The sequence below is a fragment of the Heterocephalus glaber genome, unplaced genomic scaffold (assembly GCF_053883595.1).
Source record: "Heterocephalus glaber isolate CG9 unplaced genomic scaffold, H.glaber_assembly_v1.0 deba00001553, whole genome shotgun sequence".
NCBI classification, from domain to species: Eukaryota; Metazoa; Chordata; class Mammalia; order Rodentia; family Bathyergidae; genus Heterocephalus; species Heterocephalus glaber.
The window spans coordinates 9,288,051-9,307,347 of NW_028258344.1; the positions used below are offsets into that span (position 1 = coordinate 9,288,051).

The following is a 19,297-nucleotide window of genomic DNA, read 5'->3' on the forward strand; positions in this document are numbered from 1 at the left end:
CAAAGGACTTTGTTACTCTTGGCACATGTTTGTATCAGTTACACTTGTCCTGAAATGTCCTTTGGGGGAAATATATGTATGCAACATCGTTGGTAGGCATGTGCTACAGCTGAAGAAGATTGAAGCTTAAGAAATCCATCATTTTGTAACAGTAGGACTAAGCAACCCTGCTCTTTGTCTTGGAGGGTCACATTGCTCCATCTCCTGAGGTTGCTCACTTCAAATATGATCCTGAGAAACGTCTTGTGTGAGAAGTGGTCGGGCCCTTTCATTCTTGGCTCACTTAAACATACAGGGACTCTCAGATGGATTGCCTGGCAGGTTGAAGTGAGAAGTAGTCAAATTTCATACACGATTTAAGGTACAGATTTCCCAGGTGCTTTTATTTGTGAGACTTTTTTCTAGCTAATTCAAGTTTTCATAAGCTTAATTTCTTTGAGGCCAATTTTATCTGTAAAAATTGGGAGTTCTTTGTATTTATTCCCAGTATATTAAATATACCCCATCCTACCCAACTCTAAGCTTGAAAATTCATATAGTCAAGATTCAACATGCTTGAAGATCATCAGGGGAAAGATTGAACCAAACATCTGAATATTTTGCCATACCTCAAATTTGCCAGCTCTTGAGATAATGCACTATATACTAAAGTCTACAAAAAGTTGAGTGTTTATCTATTACATTTTTCTCTAACTAAAGAAAGCACTGCTTTCTCTTTGTAATGTCTGCTAATTTTATCATCTACTTCTTAAAGATAACCATTTTCAAACTACATTTTTCTGCATGACCTAAAATGTCCAAATCTAAAAAGCAAAACAAATGAAAAACCCCAAAACAACAATAAAAAAACCAAACTCCTGTCTATTCAAACTGTAGAATCTTCCCACATTAATAGTGGCACCCAGAATTGACCAGGCTCGGGATTCTCTACCACTTCTGACATAACTAAAATTGCTTCCAACCAGTGTGTCAATTCCTTGGCTTGCAGGAATTCAAAGCCAACTTCATGATTTTTGCAAACTTTTAGAGGACAAAATCTATCCTAGTATCTTCAATTTCTTGGCTCATTTTGCCTCCGGTTATAATATTTAAGTGGCAGCCTTAAATTTAGCCTTTTGGTGTGCACAGCCATTATACAATCCTTTCTACAGACTATTTCTGAATTTTATTACAGATTACTGACCATGTTGGCAACAAAGGGAAAGGGTGAGCAGTTCCACTCTGAGAAAAAACTGCTAATTGTTCCTCAGCATACATTATATCTTCCCTTTAATAAGTCTCCACTCCACTCTTGCCCCACTTTAAAGAGTCTCTTGGTTCAGAAAACTATTTCTGTTCTTGAAGGAAATTCTGATGACAGCTGTTATGACAATATAAACTACACAAAAATTGGTATATATTATCCACTTATGAATATTAAACAAATACTTTCCTCTATTTAAAATATTTTACAAAGATAAAGTCTTATTTTTCTGTCTAAATCTAACTTCCAGAATGTGAAACCAAGCTACCTGACGCAATTCCAAACCATGGAATTTGACCAACTTTGTACACAAGCAAATTAAAGTTCTTGGGAGTTTTAGTTCCATTTTAACATCAAATAAGCTAATATTGATGCAGCCAATGTTGAGCTGGTACTAGGATCACAGCCTGGTGCCAGGTAAAAACATCACTAATCTTAACATGTTCTGTTTCATGGCTGCTTGAGTTCTTTGAAAACTGGAATTTTATGATTATTTTAGTGTGTGTGCTAGCTATTCAATGATGGGGTTGATGTATGTGGAAGAATGTAGCTTCAGAAACCAGATGTTCAAGGATCAAGTTTTAGTTACTATCTGTGTTATTTAATACTTAAGTGATCTTGGGCTAGTTGCTCAACCTACTCAGCCTCCAGTTGGAATAAAAGTCTATAAAAGGAGGACAATGATAATTTCTATCTCCTAGGGCCATTATGATGATTAAGTTAATATATGTCGGGTGCTCAGTGTGTTGTAAGAGCTACATAAATGTTAGCGATTCTCATTAAGAAACTTCACTGACCAGGGTTGATACAAACTGAAATTTCAGTTTATGCAGGCAGAGTCTGATGCATAATATCTCATCACCTCTGTAACTAATAATGCCGATTTATAAAAGTGACACATTCTATTATCCTAGACCTGAAATGCAATCTCTTTTGTCATAGAAAATTTTCTCTTACCCATACTTTTTTTTTTCTGGCAGATTCACCCACTGTAAATGAGTGAAAATTCTTAAGAAGACATCTGTTTTGTCTTATATGTTATGTATGTCTTCATACTCACAGCATGTATACTTTTGTTTTCTAGCCACAATTATAGCAGATAATATTATAGTCACATTTTACCCTGGATTAAGCATCTGGTGTCAACAGAAGAGACAAGGAAAATGTGATTGTACTGTCAGAGTTAATAATTCAGAAATATTAATCAGCTCTTATAATCATCTATAGTATATCACGCATAATTGGCTCTTGAGAATTTTTCTCCCTTGTGTCACTTAGTGAATTTTGTAACTAGCATTTTAACCAAACCAAATATTTATTTGAGTGCATGATTCTTACTACTTCTAATACTGCTTTTGTAGAAATTAGTTTTAAATACGTACTTAAGAAAAAAAAGCTTAACACCATCCTTACTGAGGTAGGTTGAATGTCAGCTTGGTGGTAAATGACTCACTACCCCAAAACAATGTTTTTACAGGTGAGATCATTGCAATATTTAAATATGAACTTTCAAAAGGGATATACACAGCAATCTCAGCATTTGAAGGAAGGTGTATTTTTATGTCCCTGTTTAAGTGGCCTTTGCCAGAGAGTTAACATGTTAGACAGGGCGATATCTAACCAGATGTCCAGATAGAAGGCAACTGCAGCCTTCTAAACCCCATTGCATGCAGAAATAAAATGAATATTTGAAGTTTAATAAGTTTCCAGACTTACAGCCCCCTTTTTGTTTAAAGTCAATTCTAACATTCAGCTTCTGAGTGTTGTATTCTGTGTTTCACAAAGTAATTTTCTTTATTTTGCAGAATTGCATTAACTTCTACTGCATTGTCACATTTTACTATGCATTAAGCATTTGGTATCAATAGACTAGACAACACAGAAAGCAGGATTATGCTGTCAGACTTAATACTTCAGAAATATTAACCAGCTTTCATAATTATCAGTTCTTTGTGTGTAATTGCTCCTTGATGTACATTTTGTACTTCTGTGTAACTCTCTGCATACCAGTATAAGATAAAAGTGCCTAATCTTTCATGCAGCTAACAGTTAATTTGGTTAAATGAAATCAATTCATCAGGTAGTAGTTCCTTGCTACCAAAACCTCCAAAAATTAAACACACATGTTCATAAACATTGGTACATACTCTACCAAATAGCTCTTTTAAAACATCACAACATAATACTGCACAGAGAAATGGATGAAGGAAACTATTCTGCCTTAAGCAAGGCTATTTTGCCTTTAGTAAACTTGAGAAAGTAGGCAAGTAAGCCATGCTCTAACCCTTGTCTGTGAAATTACTGTCTGGAGCTTGGGCTACTGAGACCACCAGTTTGAAACCTTTCACTTTCGTTTTTAATTAAAACATATTTGTTATCTACAGTGATTCTTTACCTGCACTACTGCAGGATTGTTTAAATCTGCTTCATATTGGGTCTCAGAAAGCTTAATTGCAGTTTAGACTACATGTCATTACTAGTGGAGGGCCAGTGTGCAGGTTCCTGGGCTGAACCAATAAACACTGGTCAGAAATTCTCCTTCCCATGACACCCTGACTTAAGCATTCCAAGTTGAAAGATACCTACTGTGTGGATCCTAGGCAAACACCTCCTTGAATATTTTATTAATTTATATTAACAATTTATATGCTCTTACTACTTCTTATTTTCTCCCTTTGCTCTCAAATGCATTTCTTGTGCATATCTGAGAGAAGCGACTCTTTATCTGTGTTAATTTTCTGCTATTTTTATGAAGTGGACTTCAAAACAATAGAGCAAACTTGCTAAACATAAAAGTGCTAAGTAGGAGCAAATATGCTTTGAATGATGAAGGAGATTTTCATATTAAAATCATTGACCTCAGTAATTCTCTTGTTATGTCCCCAAACTGTTCAAAACCCTTTTAATTGTATTCTGTTCCTTAACTATGTTTCAGACAGATAAAGTTTCCAGATATTTGAGCTCTAGCCAGGGGAGTTGGAATATTTCTAGGCAAGAATATCTTTTGTATGTTGAAGGAAAGATCTGGTGGGTGCATTTTCTAAGAGCAATTGTTTCAGTGAGTGACCTTAGAAGAGTTCTAGAATCATTGAGGGTGTGCCTGTCAGTCAAGGAAGCACATGTATGCTGTTAGAACAAATGCTGCTTCCTCTTTGAATTTTCAAGAGCGGGTTGCATAAACTAGTCTTTTCTTCTCTGTAATAGGGTTCTTCTTGAAAAGAGAAGTTTCCAGAACATAGAACATGTGGGTTTCAGAGGTAAGAATGACGAAATGGAAGATATTTATGACAAGCTCATTAATTTAACAATTATTAACTCTTAAAAAGAAGTGGGATTGTTTCACTAAAAAATTATTTGACCTCTTTAAGAATGTTTTCTAATTTGTAAAATGAACTACAGTAACAGATTTTCTGGGGAATTAGGTGAAGTATAAAAAGAACTGCACATGATATATAATCAGTGCTTTACTATTTATTGAATTATATTTATAGATTTCCCTATTTTCCTAGGAGTTATTGAATTTTTTTTGGTAAATTCTTTTATTGGTACATTTCAGGTATACAACACAATTACATTTCTCACTGGAAATGGTATCTTTACATAATGCACCTTGGTTCTTATTTTTTCCCCATTCTTAGCCCTCCCTTCACCCCCTCCACCCTTCTCTATTTACACAGACCTTATTTCCATTTTTTCCATTTCTCATCATTTTTCCTTTCCCTTCTTTCCTTTCCCCTGCCCCTCCCACTACCCCTACCCTTTTGGACTTTTTCTTCCTATTTCACATTTTCAATTATTCATTCTACTCATTGGTACATTTTAGGTATGCAATATAATGACATTCATCATTGGAAATTTGTACCTTTACATAATCTCTCTTAGTTCTTATTTTTCACCCTTGCCCAGCCCTCCCTTCAACCCCTCCATTCCTCCCTACTTACAAACATTTTGTTCCTATTTTTCCATTTTCTCATATTAATTACATTTCCTTCTATCCTTTCCCCTAGCCCTCCCACTTCCTTCCCCTATGCCCCTTTTCTTCCTATTTCACATTACCCATTATACATTTTAGTCCTTATTTATACTTTCAGTTTCTCACACCAGAGAAACTACTCCATAATTATACATGTGTGCCAGATTTATTTCACTTAAGAGTATTGCCTCAATGTGCATCCACTTAGCTATAAATGTCTCTAATTTCTCATTTTTGATGGGTGAGTAGTACTCCATTTTATAAAAAAACCACATTTTCTTTATCAAGTCTCCAGTTGATGGGCATTTGGGCTGTTTCCAAGTTTTAGCTATTACAAACTGCGCTGCTATGAACATGTGCGCACATATATCACTGTGGTATGATTCTTTTAATTCTTTGGGGAAGATCCCCAGCAGTGGAATAGCAGGGTCAAATGGGACTTCCAATCCTAGTTCTTTGAGGTTATCTCCATACTGATTTCCAAAGTGGTTGAACCAGTCTACACTCCCACCGGCAGTGGAGCAGGGTTCCTATTTTCCCACAGTCCCACCAGCATTTGTTATTGGTTGATTTCATGATAGCAGCCATTCTTTCTGGAGTGAGGGGGAATCTCAGTATTGTTTTCATTTGCATCTCTCGAATGACCAGTGATGTTCAACATTTTTTCATGTATTGATTTGCTAGTTCTACTTCTTTATCTGAGAAATGTCTGTTCATTTCAGATGCCCATTTTCAGATTGGGTCTTTAAATTTGAGAGGTCTGTACTTTTTAAGTTCTTTATAGTTTCGAGATAGTAGACCTTTGTCTGAGGAAAAGCAGGTGAAGAATTTTTCCCATATTGTGTGTTGTCTCTTCACACTGCTGGTGGTTTCTCTTGCTGTGCAGAAGCTTTTTAATAAAAAGAGATCCCACTTGTTGATTGTTTGTGCTAGTTCATGGACAACTGAGGTTTTGTTCATAAAATCTTTTCCTACACCGATATCTTCAAGAGTTCTACCTAACCTCTGTTCCAACTGGTTCAGCATTTCTATTTTAATATTTAGATCTTTAATCCATTTTGATTTTAGTTTAGTGCATGGTGAGAGGTATAAGTCTAGTATTAATCCTTGGCTAGTTGAAACCCAATTTTTCCAACACCATTTATTAAAGAGGCTATCTTTCCTCCAGTGAGGGTGTTTGGCTCCTTTATTGAAGATGAGATGGCTGAGTGTGTCTGGTATAGTTTCTGCATCTTCTAATCTGTTCCACTCATTCTCAGGTTTGTTTCTTTGCCAGTACCATGCTGTTTTTATCACAATAACTTTGTAGTATAGTTGCAGGTTGGGGATTGTGATACCCCCTGCCATATCTCTGTTACCTAGAATTGCTTTTGCTATTCTGGGTCTCTTCTTGTTCCAAATGAATTTTTGGATTGTTTTCTCATGGTTCATGAAGTATGCTGCTGGGATCTCAATTGGAATTGCATTAAATCTATATAGCAATTTTGGAAGTATGGCCATTTTCACTATATTAATCCTTCCTACCCAGGAGTAGGGGATGTCTGTCCATTTTCTGATATCATCTTCTATCCCTCTTTTCAGAGTGCTTCAGTTTTCAGAGAAGAGGTCTTTGATTTCTTTCATTAGGATGATTCCTAGGTATTTCAGTTTTTCGGATGCTATTGTGAAAGGAATTATTTGCCCTATTTCTCTCTCAGTGGGTCTGTCATTTATGTGGAGGAAAGCTATTGATTTTTGTGTGTTGACCTTGTAACCAGCTACTTAACTGAATTTGGTTATTAAGTCTCAAGGACTTTTGGTGGAGTTGTTGGGTCTTCTATATAGAGTATCATGTCATCTGCAAATAATGACAATTTGATTTCTTCATTTCCTATCTTTATTCCTTTTATTTCTTTCTCTTGTCTAATTTCTGTGGCTAATGTTTCCAGAACTATATTGAGCAGGAGTGGTGACAGTGGACATCCTTGTCTTGTTCCTGATTTTAATGTGAAGGACTTCTGTTTTTGACCATTTAGTATGATACTGGCTGTTGGTTTTTCATAGATGGTTTTTATCAGTTTGAGGTAGAGACCATCTATTCCAATTTTTTGTAGGGTTTTTATCATAAATGCATGTTGGATTTTGTCAAATGCTTTTTCTGCATCTATGGAGATAATCATATGGTTTTTGTCCTTAGCTCTACTGATATAGTGTATTGCATTGACTGATTTGTGTATGTTGAACTATCCCTGCATCCCTGGGATGAATCCCACTTGATCAGGGTGTATGATCTTCTTGATGATCTTCTGCATTCTATTTGCCAGTATCTTATTAAGGATTTTTGCATCTATGTTCATTAGTGAGATTGGCCTATAGTTCTCCTTTTCCGTTAGGTCTTTCTCTGCTTTGGGGATCAAGGTGATGCTTGCTTCCAGGAACGAATTTGGGAGTATTGCTTCCCTTTTAATTTCATTGAAGAGTTTAAATAGTAATGGCATTAGTTCCTCTCTAACTCTCTTGTAGAATTCAGCAGTAAATTCATCAGGACCTGGGATTTTCTTGGCAAATATTTAATTACATTTTCAATTCCATTGGTTGATATTGGGTTGTTTAAAATTTTTCAGTCTTCTTCATTCAACTTTGGTAATTCATATGTATCTAGGAATCTGTCCATTTCTTCTGTGTTATCCATCTTATTGTCATATAGGTTCTGGAACTAGGTATTGATGATCCTCTGGATTTCTGCTGGGTCTGCTGTAATTTCACCATTTTCATTCCTAATTGCATGGATTTGGGCCTTTTCTTTCCTTTTTCTGATAATGCTGACTAAGGATTTGTCAATTTTGTTGATTCTTGCAAAGAACCAATTCTTGACTTCATTGATTTTTTGTATCGTTCTCTTAGTCTCCATTACATTGATTTCTCCTCTGATCATTATAGTTTCCTCCTTTGTATGAGCTTTGGGGTTGTCCTGCTCTTCTCTTTCTAGAAGCTTGAGGTTCAGCATCAGGTTGTTTAATTGGGCTTGTTCTGTTTTCCTAATATGTGGATTCACTGCTATGAATTTTCCTCATAAGACTGCTTTCATTGTGTCCCATAGATTCCGATATGTTGTATTGTCATTGTCATTTAATTGAAGAAACTGTCTGATTTCTTCTTTAATTTCCTCTGTGACCCCTTGGTTATTCAGAAATGTGTTGTTCCATTTCCACATGTTTATGAAAGTTTTTGAGTTTCTTTTGCTATGGATCTCCAATTTCATTGCACTGTGGTCTGATAATATACAGGGGATAACTTCAATTCCTTTGCACTTACTTAAACAGGTTCTATGTGTGAGAATCTGGTCTATTTTGCAGAATGACCCATGTGCAGCTGAGAAGAATGTGTATTCTGATTTTGTTGGGTGGAAAACTCTGTGAACACCTGTTAAATTCATTTGTTCAAAAGACTTTGATTGAGTTCTAGTATATCATTACTTATTTTTAGTCTAGTTGATCTATCTATATGTGACAGTGGGGTGTTGAGGTCCCCCACTACAATTGTATTAGTGCATATATGACTTTTCATGTCTGTTAGTATTTGTTTTATATAGTTGGGCACACTAGTGTTTGGTGCATAGATATTTATGATTATCATCTCTTCCTGATGGATTATTCCCTTTACAAGGATGTAGTGTCCTTCTTTGTCTCTCTTAATCAGTGTTGGTTTGAAATCTACTTGATCTGCAAAGAGGATAGCTATGCTTGCTTTTTTTTGGGTTCCTGTCCCATGGAGTATTGTTTCCCACCCTTTAACTTTCAGTCTATGAGTTTCATTTAGAATCAAGTGTGTTTCTTGTGTGCTGCATATTTTTGGATTTTGCTTCTTGACCCAGTCCGCCAGTCTATTTCTTTTGATTGGTTAGTTGAGACCATTAACATTGATGGTTATAACTGAAACGTATTGGCTTGTTATGGCCATGACTTTTTCTTTTTGTTGGGTTCTCCCCCTTTACATTTAATTTCTTGTCATGCCAGATGGGTTCATTCTGCTTTGCTTCCTGGGGTTGTGATCCTCAATGTCTGTTCCTAGGATATTGTGTAAAATTTTTTGGAGTGCTGGATTGGTATTCACGAAGTTCCTAAGGTGTTCTTTGTCATGAAAGTATCTTATTTCTCCATCCATTTTGAAAGATAGTTTTGCAGGGTACATCAATCTGGGTTGGAGGCTGTTTTCTTTTAGGGCTTGGAATATGTCCCTCCAAGCTCTTCTTGCCTTGATGGTTTGTGTTGGGAAGTCTGCTGTGATTCTGATGGGCTTTCCTTTGTATGTGATTTGTTTCTTTTCTCTCACTGCTTGTAGAATTTTGTTCTTCTGTTGAGTTTCTGGAATCTTTACAATTATATGCCTATGTGTAGATTTTTTTTGATTCAGGCTATTTGGAGTCCTATATGCCTCACTTATCTGTATGTCAAGTTCTTTTCCCCTGCTTGGGAAGTTTCCTGCCATTACTTCTGCAAAGAGTTTTTTTTATGTCATCTGCACTCTCTCCTGTTTCTTCATTGACTCCAATCAGTCTTATGTTATCCTTTTTTGCATCGTCTAGCAGTTGCTGGATTTATTTCTCATGTTTCCTTATAATTTTGAAGCAATTTTTCTTTTCCTGGTCACTAGTTGCAATCTTATCTTCTATATCTGAAATTCTGTCCTCACATTGGCTCATTCTTCTGTGTAGACTTTCAATGGAGATTTTCATCTCCTGGAAATCTATTTGCATCTGTTTTGTGGATTCCATTTGTTTCTTATGTTGGGATTCCATCATGTTCCTCAGCTCCTCTCTAGATTTATTAATCATGTCTTGCACTAGGAGCACAATTTCTCCTGTTATCTGAGAAATTATTTCTGATTTCATTTTTTCCAGGTCCCCTTTTGTTGCCAGTTCAGTGGGTCCAGGTGGTTGAGTATCAGAGTGTTCCATCTCATTTCCCTTTGGGGTTGCTGTAGGTGATCTGGAAGTCTGTTTTTGAGACTTATTTACGTGTTTTCTCATTTTGACTGTAGGGGCAAGGGGGTGCTGTTGGCCCCAGTGTGGCTCACCTCCTCTGAGCTGGGAGAGATGTGACAGGGGCCAGGAGCATCAGTAGGGATGGTTGCCTGGAAGCCCCTTCCTCTGGGCCAGGGAGTTGAGGGACAGAAGGCAGCCCAAAAGCCCTTTCCTCTGGGCTGGGAGCAGCAGGAGGGATGGTGGCCGGGAAGCCCCTTCCTCTGAACCAGGAGCAGTGGGATTGCCTCTCAGAATCCCCCACCTCTGGGATGGGAGCGGCGGGAGTGTGCAGTTATTGAATATTAATGTCCAAATTAGTTTTAATTCTTTTTATGTTAATATGCTGTGAATAAATTAAATGACTAAGTATTCACTATATAATATGAGTACTGAGTTTGAAAGATTCATTTTCCTATTAACAAATTTTTTGCCTTTTATGGAAAGCAACTTGATCATAATGCAGAACAAATTTAATGTTTCTTCAAAGAATTTAGTCATCAGTGAAACATTTTAAGCCTTAAAAAATAAAATCAAATCTATTTGTTGTAAAATAAAATATTAAGATTTCATCATATCCAGTGTATAAATGGTAACAGAACTACTAAAAAAGAGAAACAAATCTGATACTTTATGTTTAAAGTACCTTTATTCCTGTTTCTGTTTCTCTCCCCCTTCTCTTTTCCCTCTTCTCCTTCCCCTCACACTCCCCACCATCTCCTACTGCCCTTTCCTCCTCCTCCTCTTCCTCCTCTTCTCCTTCTTCCTCTTCTTTTCCTTCTTTTCTTCTCCTTTCCTTCCCCTTCCCCTTCTCCTTGTTTTCTTCTCCTTTTCCTTCTTCTCCTTCTCTTTTTGCTCCTCCTCCCCCTCTTCCTCCTGCTACTGGTGCTTTGTCCTCCTCCTCTTCCTCTTCTTCTTCTCTTTCTCCTCCTCCTCTTCCTCCTTCTTCTCCTTCTCCCTCTCTTTGCCCTTCCCCCTCTGCTTCCCTTTCCCCTGCCCTTCTCCTCCCCCACCCTTCCCCTTCCTCTTCTGATACCCTCTAAGTTGAAAGATACCTATTGTGCTGATCCTATGCAAATATCTCCTTGAACATTTTATTAATTTCTATTTACATTTTATGTGCTTTTGCTGCTTCCTGTTTTCTTCCATTACTTTCAACTGCTTTCTTGTGCATGTCAATATATGAGAGGAGCAACTCGTTATCCCTGTTTTAATTTTCTGCTATTTCTTTGAGGTGGACTTTGAAAGAATACATCAAATTTGCCAAACAAAAGTGCTAAGTAGGAAACTCAGTTTGAAATATAGTAACATTTGCTATAAAGCAATAAAAGTTTCACCTGCTGTTTTCTTACTAGTTTAGCAACAATGAGACAAATCTAGACAACAGTAGTATTTATAGGTACATATTAAGGGATACTAGGGTGATAATCTATATGAAGTTATTTTTGAGACTGCTCAAAGTGTTCAATTTACTGATATACATATGAATTTCTAAGAAGTCATCGTATGCAATCATTCTCAAGCTTGAGTAACCTCAGAATTCTTTTTAAAAATTCGTCTCACAAGGTGAGTATTCCTACTAATTTGGGGAAAGCTAGAAGAAAAATGAACTCATCTTTGAATGTTAATTTAAGGTTCCACAAGATATACATTCATTCATTTGGTAAAGTATAGATTCAAAGATGGAATTTAGGCAACTGGGTAAACTTTGAAAATAATTTTAAAATAGCATTTAAATTTTAAGAACTGAAAGCCGTAGAAGTAGCAGAAGATTCTTAGACGAGTATACAATCCCAACACGCATCTCAATGAATGCATAGCCTCAATACCAGCCTCAATAATCAAGGAAATTAAAATATGGACTTATGAGACTGATAATCATAAAAAATTCTACATTCACACAGTCATAAAAGTTAATAAAAAATAGACATCCTTTTATACTCAAATTTCTGAAGTAAGAAGTCCATCTTGCTTGACCACATATTGGCCCAGGGGAACAGCTGTGTGAGATTAGAAGAGGAATGGAAACTCAGACCTTACCAGATCAGGAAGAATTTCAAGCATATGCAACAACAATCCACAGAATAGTACAAAAAAAACCCGTGGGCCCAGAATGTGGACATCTGGCCATTAAAAACCTACCACCTGTTCTGTCCCCTCCTGTATGATTTTGAAGCACATCTCAGGCATCAGCTCTTCTTTTCTGTAAGTATTTTAGAATGGATCTCTCCAATATAAAGGCTTTTAAAGTATAATCTCAAAATGATTCCCACCCTACAAATTAGCAGTAATTTTATATTATTAAATACCTGACAACATTCAAATTTTAAAAGATAACAGATGGGTTTTAGGAAACAGAAAAAAACAAATGCATATTACAGTACAGAAAATATGCAAACCTAATAGATAGGTCTCTAAAAATTCAAAAGACTGGTCATTCTACCTCCAGTAGCCAGTGAGCAGCTTTTCTCCCTGATCTTAGGTGTTGCCTTCACTTCAAGTTCTGTGGTCTCTGCTAACAGGAAGAGCCTTGGCATAGCTTTCCTTCCAAGGCCATTCTCAAAGGACAGCAAGGAGAAGATCTTTACCAACTTTATTTTCACATACTCAAAAAGCCAATTACTTTTTTCTCAGAACAAAAGAATGGCCTGTTCTCAAAGGTGTTTTATGCCATGCTTCAGTTAACTTGTCTGTGGTTGTGCCTATATTATTGATGGGACAAAGTTGGCACAGTGGTTGAGAGAATGGATTTGAATCTTTGCTTGGCCTCTTGCAACTGAAGTGGATTCGGGCAGGTTACATCATTTCTCTGAGCTTTCATTTTTTCTTCTACAAAATGAGATTGATAACATTTACCTTTCAGTTGTTGTAAGAATTAAACAAGATTTTGTACAAAAAAGAGGATGCCAGGAAAGGAAGAGGTTCCTGGACCCAGATGGTGAAACAGTGTGAAGATGACTGCCTGACATTTTGGTGGATGAATCAAAAAATGACAAGGATAATAATACTCTTTAAACTGAACATATGCCAATAAGCAAAAAATTCTAGCTGAGTGGCAGTTTGAACAAGAACTCTGATTCTACATGTAGAAAAAAGATACTTAATTTTTCATTAGCTTATTCAACAACTGTTCACCTTATTAACATTTCTCTAAATATGAAATAGATGCTAAAAGGGAAAATAGAAAATATTCAAAATAAAACACTAAGGCTCCCTTAAAAATATTACCTAGTTCTTTGAGGTATCTCCATACTGATTTCCACAGTAGTTGCACTAGTCTGCACTCCCACCAGAAATGGAGTAGTGTTCCTCTTTCCCCACAGCCCTGTCAGCATTTGTTATTGGTTGATTTCCCCTGCTGGGGATCTTCCCCAAAGGATTAAAAGAATCATACCACAGTGATATATGTGCACCCATGTTCATAGCAGCGCAGTTTGTAATAGCTAAAACTTGGAAGCAGCCCAAATGCCCATCAACTGGAGACTGGATAAAGAAAATGTGGGTTTTTTTAATAAAATGGACTTCTACTCAGCCATGAAAAATGAGAAATTAGAGACATTTATAGCTAAATGGATGCACACTGAGGCGATACCCTTAAGTGAAATAAATAGGCCACACATGTATAAATACCAAATAGTTTCTCTAGTATGAGAAACAAAGTGTAAATAAGGACTAAAAGGTATAATAGATAATGTGAAATAGGAAGAAAAGGGGCAAAGGGGAGGGGGAAGTGGGAGGGGTAGGGGAAAGGAAAGAAGGGAATGGAATTAACATGAGAAAATGAATAAATGGAAACAAAGTCTTTGTAAATAGGCTGGGAGGGAGAGGCTGAAGGGAGGGCTGGGCAAGGGTGAAAAATAAGAACCAAGAGAGACTATGTAAAGGTCCAAATTTCCAATGATGAATGTCATTCTATTGTATACCTAAAATGTACCAATAAAATAAAATTTAAAAAAATATATTACCTATATTTTTGCTTACTGATATAACTACTGAAGGTATTTTGGCAACCATTTTTTTTTCATTCTCTGCCTTTTTACCTCTCTGTGTTGGTGTCTGTATTAATCATCCAGAAGAAACCAGACAATGCTGGTGTTGGGACAAGTTAAAGAGATTTTCCTAAAAATATTTACAAAGGTATGGGGTAGTTGTAGAAAAACTAGAAAGAACAGTGCTTGTATCAGGAAGCCTCTTAAAATCTAGAGGTCTGAGAAGGAAAAAGAAGGGAGAGGTTTCTGGGCCCAGGTGGAGAAACGGTGTGAAGATGGTGGCCTGACTGGTGGAGGAGAGATTAGGGCAGACTGGCAATCACTTTCCATGGAAAGAGCTGAGAGAAGGAACTCTCACTCCCCTTTTCCCCACCTCCTCACCACCAATCGCCTGCTCCTTTTGAATTAACCTAGCCAAAGGCCAGAGTGTAAGACACTGGCTATCACCTTCCACACAGCTCTGTTGCCCTAGATGCAAAGCCAATGGGTGACTTTACAATATATTGAGAGACTAAGGATGCTTTTAAATTAGTGTTTTAATTTTGCATATTAGTGAGTTTGATTGGGATATTTCAGTTCATGAATACAGTGTGCATTGTTGGAATCCACTCTCCTTTTATCCACAGCACCCTCTCTTTTCCTGCTTCCCTACCTCTAGTAAACAGTATTCAATATTGAGGTCAATTTTTTCTTTAACTTTTCAAATATGAATGAGAACATGTGGTACTTTTTTTTCTGTGTCTGGCTGATTTCACTTTAAATAATATCCACCTGTTCTACTTATTTTATTGCAAATGATAGGTTTTATTTTTCTTTATGGTTGAACAATTCTCCATTGCATGCATATATATATATATATATATATATATATATATATATATATATAATTTTCTTTGTCCATTCGTCTGTTCATAGGCACCTATGCTGATTCCATATCTTAGCCATTATGAATGGGATGATAAATATAGATACATGTATGTTTTTGGTGTATTTATTTCATCTCCTTTGGATAGATACCCAGGAGTGGGATAGCTGGATCATAAGGATAATTCTGAGAGTGAGATGGAGTGAATTTCTAATAATGCCAAGAATTTCGGTACAATAAAGTAGAACTGTTGCAGATAAACTGGCCTATGTCATCACCCAAGGAGTATAGCCAAGAGCACATCTTGAGGGGAAATGGGATGGAAGATACAGTGCTCTCTCATACACACACTCACACCCTTATAATTTTATTCTAGGATACACATTTTATATAATTCTTTAAATTTAACAATATATTATAAATGTTTTCCTATATAACATGCTTTTTAAAAACACAGCTTCTGATGCTCAGAGAGTGAAGCAACACAGAGGAAACGGAGTAACTTGTGGGTGTAGCCACCACCATGAGCCTCCTCAACAAGCCGAAGAGTGAGATGACCCCAGAGGAGCTGCAGAAGTGGGAGGAGGAAGAATTTAACACAGGTTCACTCTCTGTGCTGACCCAGTCAGTCAAGAGCAACACCAGGTGCTCATCAACTGCCACAACAAGAAACTCCTGGGCTGCGCAAAGGCCTTTGACAGGGACTGCAACATGGTGCTGGAGAACATGAAGGAGATGTGGACTGAGGTCCCCAAGAGAGGCCAGGGCAAGAAGAAGTTCAAGCCAGTCAGAAAGGACCACTACATCTCCAAGATATTCCTGCATGGGGACTCAGTCATCATGGTGCTGCAGAACCCACTCATTGCTGGCAAGTAGGGGCCTCTGCCCTGCTGTCAGGACCTGCTCCCATCCTCTGAAGACCTGTCCTTTGTGATGTAGTGATAATAAAGTGCTGCGTTGTTTTTATTTTTTTTAATATAGCTCCTAATTACATGCAGTTACCCTATATTATGATCGTGTTGTAATTAATTTAAACATTCCTTCACTTTTGGATTTTTAAGTAATTTCTGATTTTCCCTTTATATTGTAATAGTAATAGTTACTACTGAACTCAAATTATTATGGATATCTCTAATTATTTAATACTTCTTGAACAACTACTATGTACTACTTACCAAAGACAAAGGGGGAGTCTCAACTTGACAGCCTGACCAGATTTAATTGCATTTTTGCCTCCCTTTCTGATTTTATTCCAGAAACTCTCCCCTTTGCTCACTTGTTCTGCCCCTCTGATTCCCCTCTGATTTCCCACTCTCTCCTATCTCACAGGCTGAGTACTTGCTGTACCCATTGCTAAGAATTCTTTCTTTTCATTGCTTTTTGGGGCTAGTTCCTTCTTGCCCTGTATGTCTAGCTCACATTCTCATTTCTTAGCCTTCAGATTAGCGTTCTCTAAATCCTCTTGCCCATGTGTTATTTTCCAAATACAATTTGTCAACTGATGAAATTGCCTTGTTGTGGCCTGCTTACTGTGCCCTATCCCATACTTTCATCTAAGCTAAATAAGAAAATCAGAGCTTGCCAGTTTTACTCTTGCTCCATCTTTCATATACAGAAGGGCACCAGGTCTTAGTGGTCAGTAACAATTTCTTCGTAAATGAATTTATGGTGGGTTTGCTGCTGAGGCCAGTGCTCGAGGAGCAAGTTATTTTGTTTCTATTCTTACAAATATGTAGGTCTTTTAGGGAATGAGTCCTTTAATTATGTAAGCTGTACTTCAGTGATACAAGCACAACACACATCTTTTTGTGAATGGTTCAGTTCATCCCATAGGAAGGCTAATAAACAGAAAACTATCCTCTTTTCGTTAGACTATTGGTTTATTATATTTTAAGTCATCTATTTAAGAATTAAACATTAATTAAGAAGCCAGGGTGACTTCTTCTAGGCACATTATGTGCTTTGGATCTGCATCTTGAGTTGATGCAATGTAGGTATAATCTTGAATGTCAACTTTTGATTTATGAGGAAGCTTTCAGTTTTAGAAACTTAGGGGGTTTTAGCATCTTTTACTCCCTTCGTTTTCCATAGAGAGTAGAACAGACAAGAGGCCAAAAGAAGAATGATTTTAAAACATCCTGAGTTGATTGTATATTATGCTTAATTTTCCTTAGTCAAAGAATAATGCAAAATGTTATTCTGAAAGTAAAAGCCTGTGAACATCCAGTGCACCATATTAATCACTTGCCCATTTACTTCCCAATTCTATGCAGATATTTGTGCATATGGATAGATAAGTATTAGGTAATATTTATCTAATTAGCAAATGTAATCAGAAAGGGATTTTAGTAAAACTATAACTCCAGAGAAAATTTTCAGCAACATGAAATGAAATGGACTTTTCCCCTCCTCTTATTTCAGCCAGAGACATGTTGAGTCACACTCATGCTTAGTTGTGTACTTTCTGTAATTCTTGTTAACTGATTGAGTCTCCAGTAAAATATGATGGAATATATAAATATGGAATGAACACTTTTAACCCTACATGGTTGTTGGTAAGGATATCTTCAGCTTTTGAAGGACAATGACTTTTAATGCAATTGCAGATAGTTGAAAAGTGTTTTGTTCATGCTTGGTCTTGCCCTGGGTGTTTACATCATTCTCAGATCCATTGTACATCTGGAGGATGGTGGTGGAGGCTGATGACATGTCTAAGACTCTTTTCTATATTTGTCTTTTACATAGCTTTTTCTTTTTATAAAGACCTGTGCAGATGTAACTGTAAAATCTTTATTCTAATGAGGGAGCTGAGAGCTTGGGAGAACCCACCTGGAAAATCTACTCCCTCTTTATGTATTTTTCTGGCTTTCTTTATAGAAAGCTCATCAAGTTTATAGGCTAAAGAGGAATTAAATGAAATAGAAAACTAAAAATGGGAAAAATTGTAATAAAAATATCTGTTGAGAAGGAAAGATTAAATAAAAATCTTTTAATAGGGCTCATTTCTTTATTGGGAATAGTCAATATAAAAAATCTGTGATCCACCTTTAAAGATAACTTCATGGTGAGATATATTTATCCTAGGTGTTTAGAAATTTTGCCTCAGCAACCATGGGACAGATTTCTTGTTCTTAATAAAAGGAATGAATGAAAGACCTATAGGGAAGTTACTGGTGTTTATAATCCACAGAACCGTGAAACTTGGGATTTAGTGGCTTTTCCTTGCTTAACTATAGGATGGGATATGTTCTTTTGTTGTGAATCTAAACTACAGGAAATCTGCAGTAAGAATTAAATTATCTATACCTTGCTTAGGAAAAAATGTAGTCATTAAGTGCTTAATAACTACTATATGATATATATTAGTATTATTATTGCTGTTAGCTATTTGTTAAAAAAATTTCCTGTGCTAGAAAGTGAAAGACATGAATATAATGACTTCCCCATCAGTTCTATATCTTCTTGGAGTTCAGTGTGAACTAGAGGTGTTTGTGTGTGTGTGTGTGTGTGTGTGTGTGTGTGTGTGTATGTGTTTTGGACCAGAGATCAAACTCAGGACCTTGTGCTTGTAAGGCAGGCACAGTGCCATTAACCTAGATTCCCAGCCCCTAGAGATTCTTAAAATAGATAGAATTCCATGGTGTACAGTAGGGAGTCCACAGATTTTATAGAGATTTTTGGCGGAGAAAATTTTTCCTCCAAATCTATGAGAAACTTTGAGTTATCTTTCTTTTTTTTCTGAAGAGAGGATTTCCAGCTTCATCAAATTAATATGGGGCCAATGATTCATGAAATTTAAGACCATTGGTCTACAAAGGTGATTTCATGACAGATTAGAGAGGTTCCTATGAACTTCCTTCTAGACTCAGGTAAAGTGAGAAACTGGTTATCCTCAGACACCAGAGAAACCTGGGGACTTTTCATATACCAAGTATTCATTTCCTACAAGATAATTTTTATTCCTGTGGAAATTTTATTTAGCAGCCAAAATTTCCTTCTCTTTTATTCTGTTGACAAAGAACGCTCATCTTTTACTCATTCTACTTCAACTCAAGTCATCAGTTTTTAAGCACAAAGGGTTTAGTTTCCTCTCAAAATCAACTAACTATTTGAGATTACTGCTACAGCAAACAGATTTTGTTAAACAGTATTGACCTCCTGGTAATACAAATTAATATCCTTCCCTTAAATAAAGTTAGACATTTTTGGTTTTAAAATTTTCCCATCA

The 19,297-nt window shown here is 36.6% G+C and overlaps 1 pseudogene across 1 annotated transcript; it reads left to right on the forward strand.

Moving 5' to 3' along the window:
* The first annotated feature begins 1,605 nt into the window (after positions 1-1,605).
* Positions 1,606-18,305, forward strand: LOC101721205 (small nuclear ribonucleoprotein Sm D2 pseudogene; annotated as a pseudogene). The gene is made up of 3 exons (XR_015442712.1): positions 1,606-1,660; positions 4,448-4,500; positions 15,527-18,305. The product of XR_015442712.1 is annotated as a small nuclear ribonucleoprotein Sm D2 pseudogene (transcript).
* The last annotated feature ends 992 nt before the right edge of the window (positions 18,306-19,297 follow it).